This window comes from Adiantum capillus-veneris, chromosome 10 (assembly GCF_014529385.1).
Source record: "Adiantum capillus-veneris isolate H3 chromosome 10, ASM1452938v2, whole genome shotgun sequence".
NCBI lineage: Eukaryota > Viridiplantae > Streptophyta > Polypodiopsida > Polypodiales > Pteridaceae > Adiantum > Adiantum capillus-veneris.
This window is the reverse complement of record NC_140940.1, coordinates 70,211,250-70,222,468: the sequence shown is the minus strand read 5'-3', so window position 1 is coordinate 70,222,468 and position 11,219 is coordinate 70,211,250.

Sequence of the window (11,219 nt, the reverse complement as noted above, 5' to 3'; positions counted from 1 at the left end):
GTAATGAAGATGGATAAGATGGCAAGCTTAAGCATTGAAGAATGGCTCTTGGTTGGATTTGCATTTCATAGCCAAGAGTGTTGGTGTAGGCTCTCAACTTCTCTACTAGCTTGGAGAAGGAGATGGAGCTCTTGCACTTTTCATGTCACACAATGAGAGAGAGAGAGAGAGAGAGAGTATACCCCCCAAGCTAGCCCGCTTCTTTCTTTGGTTGACCCCCTCTTCTAGCTCAAGATGAAAACTCATTGGACCCTTGCAAGCTTGGCCAATCACATGCAGAGTGCATATGAAGCAAGCATACTAGCCTTGGCACAAGTGTCCCCCTTTCCCATTTGAGAGAGAGGACTTGATAAGTGCATAAAAAATTAATTTAATTAACTAAATTATAATTGGACCTCTTGGGAGACCAACCAATAGGCTTTAGGCACACTATGAGGGTAACATGAAGAGGAGCTTGACAAGTGTCCTACTTGCTTTCTTTGTACCAAGATTGCCTTGTGAGGGTGTGTGTGTTCTCTCTCTAGCTCCTACAAAGAGGGCTCGCACCCTCATGAAAGTAGGGATAATGTTGAATTTGTGGAACACCTTAACCCCTCAAGAACCTTAGTCATGGAGCACCTCAAGCACCTTAGTTAGCAAGCAGGACAAGCACCTCAAGCTTGGGTGGGAACCCCACCTCAAGCTTGGGTGGGGTTCCCACCTTAAGCACAACCCTAGCTTGCCTAAGGTCAAAGGAATTTCAACACTAACCTTTGGAGGTCTTTAATGAAGCTAACCCTAAGGTTTTTAAGCTACATTAGCTAACCTTGCTCTTTGACATATCATCTCTCATTTGGACCCCTTTAATCTTGGCCCCGTGCTGAGATAGATCCATAAGCACATGTATATATTCTAACCCTTTGCTTGTGTATTCTCCCACATTAAATGATCAGTTTCATATGAGAAAATCATTTGGATTGGTTAGATATGAGATTTTATGACATTACCTCTCCCTTGAGATCATAGTCGTCCCCTCGACTTTGAGGTAGAAGACATAAAGCCTTAGTCATTAGTCTTAGAGGGTAGAGGATCCCTTTTTACCCTACGACATCATTCCTCTACGAAGACCAATCATTTTCTTTAAATGTTAAGACCCTTTTGTGCTTGTCAAAAACAGTTTTTTGCCTGTGTTGAGAGATGGATATAGCCTCCTTAATCTTTTGGAAAGATTCTTGTAGGTCACGGCTATACTCATCGGGATCATAGATCTTCCCATGTACTTTAAGTAGCAAGGGACTTTTAGGTCTTCCCTCGATGATTTCAAAAGGTGATTTTCTTGTAGAAGTATGGATAGTATTATTGTGAGCATACTCTACAAGTGGTAAGTACTTTTCCCATTGTGAGCATCGATCTACTTATGTAACATAAGTCTTTAGTAGATTGAGTATCGTAAGATTGGCTATCTCACTTTGGCCATTCGTTTGTGGGTGATAGGCCAAAGAGAGATTCAATCTTATACCTAGATTTTCAAATAGACCTTTCTACTGGTCATTCTAGGATCTCTATCTGACACGATGGATGTTGGCAATCCGTGGTGTTTGAAAATCTGAAATATGAAGAGATTTGCCATTTGGTGTGCCCTAATAGTCTTTTTGACAGGAATAAAGTGTGCTTGGTTGCTAAACCTGTCAACTATTTTCCATATTCCCGTATTCCCATGGATAGACTTGGGTAATCCAAAGATAAAATCCATGGATATACTCTCCCATGGTGAATTAGGGATTGGCAATGTCTGGAGTAATCTAGGTTGCTTCCCTCTATCATACTTAGTCTTTTGGCATACCACACATTTTGAAACATACTCTTGTATGTCCACTTTCATGGTAGGCCAATAGAGGTATGTCTCTACTCCTCGAAGAGTAGGTTGAATGCCTCTATGCCCCGCATAGGGAGGAGCATGGGATTCATACATGACGTTCTCACGAAGGGAGTGGGTAACACATAGCCTATTGCAATGGAGAAGATAACCATCCTTTGAAGGTGAATGGTTCTTCTTTCTTCCCCAATGCAAGGGCTGACATTATGTCTTTAAAGTCAAGGTCAGTAACATACTCATCTATCAAAGAAGATAGATCATTGTGAGTTCCTATAGACACCGCATTAACTTTTGATCATCGTGAAAGTGCCTCAACCACTTGATTATGCTCACCATCAATATGAAAATTAAATTACCAAAGAAAATTTTCCCACGACCTAATTATTGAATCTCTTGAAGGAAAAATTCTCTTTTCTTTTGATTGATAAAAATCTTGTTCTCCCTCAATGCTTGAAAAATCACCCTGAGATGTTTCTTGTGTTCCTCCAAGGACTTGGACTAGATGATGATATCATAAAAGAACACTCCAATGAATTTGTGGCAGGGTCTAAAGAGTTTCTCCATTAGATGATTGAACGTGGCTAGTGCATTAGTCAAGCCAAAAGGCATGACTGGATATTCATAAAGACCAAACATTGTACAAAACACTGTCTTTAGGATATCTTCATTCACTATCCTTCTTTGATGATAGCCACTCTTAAGGTTAATCCTACTAAAGTAGGTATAGCATTGTAGATTCTCAAACAGATCTTCTACCCAAGGTACAAGAAATATGTTTTTGATAGTGATATGGTTTAGTGATCGATAGTACACGCACGTGCAGTATGTACCATCTTTCTTTTGCACTAAAAGGATTGGAGAACAAAAGGGAGAGGGACTAGGTCTCACCATCCCTTTCTCTACCAATTCTTGTACTTACCTCATGATCTCCTCTTGTTGAGCTTGAGAAACTCGATAAGGAGGCTTTTTAGGCGGTGAGCTTCCTGGTAGGAGCTCAATTTGATGGTCATCATCCCCTTGTTTTGGAGGTAAGTCCATAGGGATATCATCAATGAACACGTCTTGGAACGCATTTAGAAAATTAGACAAGTCTAACTCTTCTTGATTCCTACCATTTACATTTGATGAAACATTGGGATCTTTTAGGGATTCTTTGACAAAAATCATGTATGATGAAAACTAAGCTTTTCATTGATTTATCAAAAGTAGGAGGATCTACAAGTGGTATAGTACAACCAGAATCACTAGCATCTATATATATGCTCTTTGTAGGTGAAGTAGATTCTCCTTTTAGGGCAGCCATGCAGTTGAACCACGGTGCCCCTAGGATAGCATACTCATGTTGGAGAGGAGAGATGAAAAAGTTTCTTTGTCGACATAGCTTTGGACATGAAGCCTCAACTTCCCAATCAAGAGAGTAACAGAGGCTTGTTGTCCCTTGAAAGATATATCGATAGGTATAGTATCTCCTATCTCAAAAGCTTGAATGCCCAACTTGGTGGCTAAATCCATTGATATGAAGTTGTGAGTAGAGTCAGGGTCAAACAAGATGAAGGCATCATGCTCCCTTACCTTTCCCCAAGCATAGGAGAGAGGTGATCCTTTGCAATGAGCTCCCCTTTTGGAGCTTCAATAGTGGAAGCTCTAGGAGTCTCATTGTGGGCATTTCTCTTGGGGCAATAATGATAGCCATGTACTTGCTCCCCACACTTAAAACATTTTTGGTCCTTGCGAAAAGCTTCAAGCTCTTCAGGAGAGATTTTATTTTTACCTTTGTAAACTCCCTTCTCCTTGGACCGATTTTTGTTGTTGCTATTGTTCGAATTGCCTTGGGAAGAATTTTGGTCATTGATTTTCTCCTTTGCATCACTTTTGTCTTTGCTTTCCATGGGCTTGACATTCCTTCTAGCCCATTGTTGGAAATTGATGCACGAAGCAACCATAGTGTGGTGGATTACTTTGGTGATAGAACCAGGCCATTGGGAGTTGACGTACCCGGCCATCTCTTCACAGGTACTCCCGCACATAATTTTTGTTTTTGCTCGGTAAAGTCTATCTTTTGAAAGACAATAGCCTTGAGATGTAAATCCCAAAACTTTTCCACATATTTGTGGATAGAATCATTGGAGAGATGCTTCAAACTTTGCCATTCAGTAAGCACTTTGTCCTTTGCATCGCTTGCAAGGAATTTCTTCATGATGGAAACGCGTAGAGTTTTCCATGTCTTTGGGGCTTCACCATTGCGACAAAGGCTACCCAACCATTGACAAGTGATTTCTAGAAGTGCATAGCTACATGGTGTATCTTAGAGGACTCCATGAAGCCCTCGTCTCCAAAGGCCGCATCAAATTGTTGGATGAAGGCGAATACTTTATTGGTAGCACCAAAGGTTTTATCATAGGTGAGAAAAGAGATACTCTTTCCTCCCTCTTTGAACTTATTGAGATTTTTCTACCTTCACCATGTAGGGGAATATTTGCGATGTCCTCCCCTCTTGTATGCTCTAGGAGAATAGCTGTAGATTTTGTTGGAAGAGGAGGAAGGTGAAGAAGAAGGAGAAGAGGGTGACCTATTTATTCATTTATTTTCTCTCTTCCCTTTTGGAGTGACGAGGAGGACCGTGGATTGATTGTCTCCTCTTGGGAGGAGTTGGCAATCATTTAGACCACCGTATTCATGGAGCCACATCTTCAGAAGAGATTAGGGATTCATTAATTTCTTGTTCTTTGGATTCCTCCTCTCGTATGGGAGAGAGTCTTCTTTTGGGGGTCTCATCAAGAGGCCTCCTAAGCTCTCTCTCCTCTTGGAGAGGAAGGGAATTTCCATAAGCACGAAGTTGTTGAGTAACTTTGGCTTGCAAAGCAGGGTTGCCCATAGCTTGCTGTAACCTAGTAACAAGATAATTGACAAACATGGGGGCATCATCATTAGCACCTTCATGTGAAAAATCAAAGTTATCAATGTTCATTTTAATCTCTTGGTTATGGTCAGCCATTCTAATTATAGTTATGTATAGAACCACTTTGTGCTTTAGTACCCTCAAAAATCTTAGTTGCTACTCTTCTTTACCTTTGAAAATCAGTCCTCAAGCACCCACACCCATGTTTTAGACATTGTTGATTGCAAAGACTAGTGAAGAGGGTCTAACATTGCTCGGTTGATTATGGTTCTTATTGAGCTTGCTTGTAGCTCAATAATGGCTAAGCATAAGGCAAGCCCCGAGAGAATCCATTATAAAGACTATAGTTCCCAATGGTGTACTTCGAACTAAGTCCTTCTCAACCAAGATAATAGATCTCTGTCCCACTTATCCTATTGCAATAAACAGGCCCAACCTTTCATTGAAAACTTAAGGACCTCTCTTCCTAAGCAAGAAAACAGAAACCAATAGCTTTGATACCAATGTAATGGAAATGGACTATGAACATTGAGAATAGCGGAATTAGGAGAATTAGAGAAAGCATTTTTGTGAGACTACTTTGAAAACATAGAGGGTAAACTTATTTAGTGGTAGAAACTTAACCATAATACTTAATTAGCTTGGCATGAACAATACTTTTGCAAGAGAGAAAGTTTAGAGAATTTGAAAACATATGAGGACTCGATTTATGTGGAGCCGGTTCCCTCTCCAATAGGCTTTTGTATAATAGATTCTCCCATCAAGAGAGACTTGGTACAAAATAAAATTTTTGTGTTCCTTGTGACCTAGGTGATGCAATTAACATGGAAAGCTTCATGCATCACGAGCATAACCCTAAGCAAGAAAACAGAAACCAATAGCTTTGATACCAATGTAATGGAAATGGACTATGAACTTTGAGAACAATGAAATTAGGAGAATTAGAGAAATAATTTTTGTGAGATTACTTTGAGAACATAGAGGGTGAACTTATTTAGTGGTAGCAACTTAACCATAATACTTAATTAACTTGGCATGAACAATACTTTTGCAAGACAGAAAGTTTAGAGAATTTGACAACATTTGAGGACTGGATTTATGTGGAGCCGGTTCCCCCTCCAATAGGCTTTTGTATAATAGATTCTCCCATCATTTAAGCGACTTGGTACAAAATACAATTCTTGTGTTCCTTGTGACCTACGTGATGCAATTAAGATGGAAAGCTTCATGCATCACGAGCATAACATAGACTTTGTAAAAAGCATTAAGCATCCCCATCCTCAGTCCCAAGGCCTCAAATACCTTCAAAGGTAGAGAGAGCTAGCCAAAATGAGGGTAAGGAAGAGGAAAAAGAAACCTTCATAGGAGAAATAAATATTTCCTCACTTATCATCACTCTTCATGCTAGCATACATAATAGCATATTAATGAGGATGGAGAAGATGGAAAGCTTAAGCATTGAATCATGACTCTTGGTTGGATTTGCGTTCCATAGCCAAGAGTGTTGGTGTAGGCTCTCAACTTCTCTACTAGCTTGGAGAAGGAGATGGAGCTCTTGCACTTTTCACTTCACACAATGATAGAGAGAGAGTGTGTGTGTGTATGTGTGTGTGTGTTGAAGAGTATACCCCCCAAGCTAGGCCGCTTCTTTCTTTAGTTGACCCCCTCTTCAAGCTCAAGATGAAAGCTCATTGGACCCTTGCTTGGCCAATCACATGCAGAGTGCATATCAAGTAAGCATACTAGCCTTGGGACAAGTGTCTCCCTTTCCCCTTTGAGAGAGAGGACTTGATAAATGCATAAACAATTAATTTAATTAACTAAATTATAATTGGACCCCTTGGGAGGCCAACCAATAGGCTTTAGGCACACTATGAGGGAAACATGAAAAGGAGCTTGAGAAGTGTCCTATGTGATTTCTTTGTACCAAGATTTCCTTGTGTGAGAGTGTGTATGTGTTCTCTCTCTTGTTCTTACAAAGAGGGCTCGGCCCGTCATGAGTAGGTGTTAACCACCAGCGTCCACTTCTAGTAGTCATCGACCGAGCTTGTCTATCCAATAGGAAAAGGGTAAGAGTGATCGCCAATGAGAGGTGCACTCCAACTGGAACATTCAAGGGCTAGTTGGCTAAGCATGGGCGCCCAAGTGTGAATGGGCAAGCTCATATGAAAGTCACATAAACCTAAAAATCATTCATTCTTTCATTTGTGCAATTGAAGAGTGCTCTTGCTCCATCCCCATCTTCTTTTTCATCTCCTTGTGTGTGTGTGTGTGTGTGTGTGTGTGTGTGTGTGTGTGAGAGAGAGAGAGAGAGAGTGATCAAGCATCGCGAAGGCACGGCGGTTGAGCATGGCACGGTGGTAGCTCCCTCTTCTTCGTGGAGAGGAGTTCTCCATGAAGGCGAGCATAGGGCGATGAGTGACACACCCTTGCTCTCTTGAGCTTGCTAGGTTAGTCTGGTTGTGTGCTTATAGCCATTTGTGGCTCGCACACACTGTACGGCAAGTCCCTTGCTTTGACATGTGCGATAGGCACGCACATTTTTGGCGCCGTTACCGAGGAAATGCCCTAGCACTAAGCTCGAATAGCACTCTGTGCTGCTTTGTGGTGCAATTTAAAATGTAGAAAAGGTAGAGAAAGAAGGTGTGTGGCTTGTTGAGAAGGATTTGTAAACTTTGTTCTTGTTGCAGTTTACTATTTTTGTTAATAAGGTGTTGCAATGTACTGTTTTCTTTGTTGATAAGGTGTTATAATTAAGGTATTAGATCTATAATGTTAGATTTGTAAGGTATAGTAGGTAGATCTGCTAGCTAATTAGTTGTTGTAGTACTGTGTTAGTGTGTAACAGTAGCTCTGTTAGTTGCAAGTAGGTAGGTTAGGTGTGTGTGTGATCGCGCGCGCGGCGCGACTGCGACGACCTTATTCCCAAAAAAATAAAAATAGAAAAAAATAATTTAAAGGTAGGACCGGATCAGGAACATTCCCTAGGCCCAAGCCCAAGCCCAAGCCCAAGCCCACTCTCAGGCTCAGGCCTCAGTCACCCTTTGGAATTACTTATTTTAGCCTCATGCCTAAGTGAAAATCAACCCTTTTGAGGACCATCGGAGCTTCGGGTAACCAAACACTGTGCTCTAAAGCACACCACGAACCCCTAAGAGATACGCTCATTTCGATCTATCACATGATCTAATCCAAAAACCGATCATAAAAGGACATTAAAAAAAGAAAGATCAAAAGCAAGTGAAAACAGGGTGCAAAACGCCCAAAAAATCAAGCGGTTAAACTTCGAGGGTATTAGCCGACACTTGTAGGGTACCAAAGGCACATGCATCTGCTCTCTGGTTTTGTGCTAGATGCCGAACAACTAGCGAGCATTTTGACTTACGCGAGTTCTCAATACCCACCTACCTTAGGTTCCAGGCGCTGAGCGGTGTCAAGAAGTGCGCAGTGCGACTAGGAAAGCGCCGGGCCTCTGACTGTGAGGATTCATAGCAAAATCAAGCAAGGCGTAGATGATTTGAAGCCAAAAACACACTTAAAAAGAATAAAACTCCATCCATGAAATATCCACTTTGAAAAAGAACCAATACTAACTCAAAACTCTTATGTCTGTGAAGATTTGGTGTAGCCTCGCTCCCAATTGCACAAATGCAGTGCTCATTCGACTGGTTAAAAATCCTAAATTTACGCTTTAATTCCTCGTCATGACCATTTCATGGAAGATTTCGTACTTCATTGGAGAAGCCCAAGTAGTTATTTGAGGAGGGGGAACCCTAATTGGAGGCCTCACAACCTCAACCATGCAGTGGAAACAACACGGAACTGCACTAGCACCCTGTAAAGGAATGACTCTATCTCCTTGCTCATGTGCCCAAATAAACTCATTCTTGGCTCTAAAAATTCCCACACAACTTGAGCAAATATGGAACCATCGTTGATGTGGCATTTTGAGCTAGGCTATTTTTGACCATTTTAAGGCCATTTTTAGCCCAAAAATGCTCCCTTTTGTCCGTAAAAAGCCCAAACGAGCTGGGAAAAATCCCTAGAATCATGGAAAATTCTCATTGGGCTCAAATTTCATGTTGAAACTCATTTTTCCACTTGGTAAGCACTTTGGACACGTATTTCACGCCAGCACACGAAACCTGCTATTTTTGGCCGAGATTGCCCGCATTGAACTTTCTAGGCAAAATGAGCGTGCCACTTCGATACACTTGACATTTGTACATTTCTAAAGAAAAATAGATATATATTTATGTGAAAAATCATGCCATAGTGCCACGTCTAGGGCCTCGCCCGCCTGACAAGGTATGTACACGACTGCAACCGTGGCATCTATTCTCGCATATATCACACTATGTACATTATAGCATTTGGTTCCACATGACAAAAGCATTTCGAGTGAGGTAAATATTTTAGTTTCACATTATTAACATGCCACGGCATGACATCCACCCCCTCTAAACCTGCACATTCTCAGGCATGTGCCACACATATCTTTTGCAGGTTTAGTCTTCATTTAAGTCAACATACATATCAATTTCATCATCACTTGCAATGAAATCTAATGCATCATCCTCTCGTTCTTCATCTACATCCATAACATTTTCATCAGAGCCTTCATTCTGACTTTCCTGTGAATCAAAGGGATCTGTATCACCTCTTCTTTTGAATAACTTGATTCTTTTCCCTGCGATGGGAATCTTCATTTTTGTCCCATATAACTCATGCAAGGTATAAGTTGCATTCCCATGTACATGTTGAACCACATAATGAGCAAACCATCTCTTTGAAAGCTTTCTTGTTGTTGAATGTTGTTTTTCAAGACTACTGTCATACACCAACAGCCAATCACCTTCCTCAATAGCTTTAGGTCTAAGCCTATGCCTCTTATCAAATCTGTCCTTATTATTTAACCTTTCATCTTTCAATCGTGCTACTGCAATCTCAATATCTTGGGGCCTTCTTTCTAACAGTTGTATGCGCAAAGCAAGAAGGTCTTCCCTACTCATTCCATCTTCCCAAGGAAATACATTCCATGTGGGAATTACATCCTCAATTGGCATTATAGGTTTTTGGCCATACATCAACTCAAAAGGCATATAACCAGTAACTGAGCTATGAGTTGTATGATCAGCAATAAATCATAAGGCAACAACCTAGGCCACTCTACCATTTTACCTTTGTAGGCTTTAGCTAGGATACCCACGCTCTGACTTACCATTTCCCTCAGGATTATATGCAGTAGTGAGAGCAAGTTTAATGCCCAACCTAGAGAAAAACTCCCTTGCTTTGTCACCATCCAACTCACCCCTGTCCGTTGTTATTTTTTCAACACAGCCATAACGGCTAATTACATCATCCAAGAGGAACTTACATATCCCTTCTATGATTTTCGTTCTTAGAGCAGGACCTTCAACTTGGTTGGTTAAGTCTTCTCGTGCAAGCACTATGCATCTCATTTGCCATAAGCCCAATGGCATTGTAACAAGATCTACTACCCACTTATAGTGCATGGCCAATGGGTAAGTAGGGTGCAACCCATCACGATGACATACATTTGAATACATTTGACCGGTTTCACAGGACTCCACAAAGTGAGATACATCTTTATACATACCTTTCCACCAATACCTCTCTTTCATTTTAGTAAAGGTGGCCCATACACCTCTATGTCCAGCATAAAGACTCTCATGAAACTTTTTCATAAGCTTATTTTGAGTGTCCTTATCATTCACGACTCTCATCGGAATTCCATTTCTTTGTTTTGGAAGCTTCCATAAGTACCCATCTTTCAAAAAGTATCCATAGGCGTTTCTGTGTATTCTTTTGAACTCTTGGTTAGTCCACCCTTCTTGCCTTGTCAAAGTGCTAAGATAACATCCAATGAGCAACCAGTCACCTTGATATAGGTCCTCTGTAAATGACTCAAGTGCATTTGACAGACAAACATGATCGCCCTTGGAATGAGAGATACTATAGAACTGTGTGCCTACATCATCGCCCTCGATAACCATGTCTTCTTCATTTTCATACCTTACTCTTGAACGCATATCCGCAACTGGATTATCTTTCCTTGCAATATGATTAAATTCTGGATTCAAGGACTTTATGTAGGCAATCCATCTCAACATAGCAATGTTGGGAGTTGAGAAACTTGTGATCACTCCAAGAAGGGGCAGACAATCAGTCTCCACTATTACATTTGCTCCTATCAAATACTCTTTGTCACATTTTAAAGCTATGACTACTCCCCATAACTCTCTTTTTACCTATGGATAGTTGCGTTGACGAGCACTTAGGACTTTTTCTCCAAACCTCACCACATATCTCTTGCCATCTCATCATCTTGCCCAATCGCCCATCCAATTCCTGTGGGCTAGTCACAATTACATATCTTCCACATTCATAGTTTGATTTCCTCAAAGTCGGAGACATAAGCAGCAACTTCTTTAATTTTCTCAT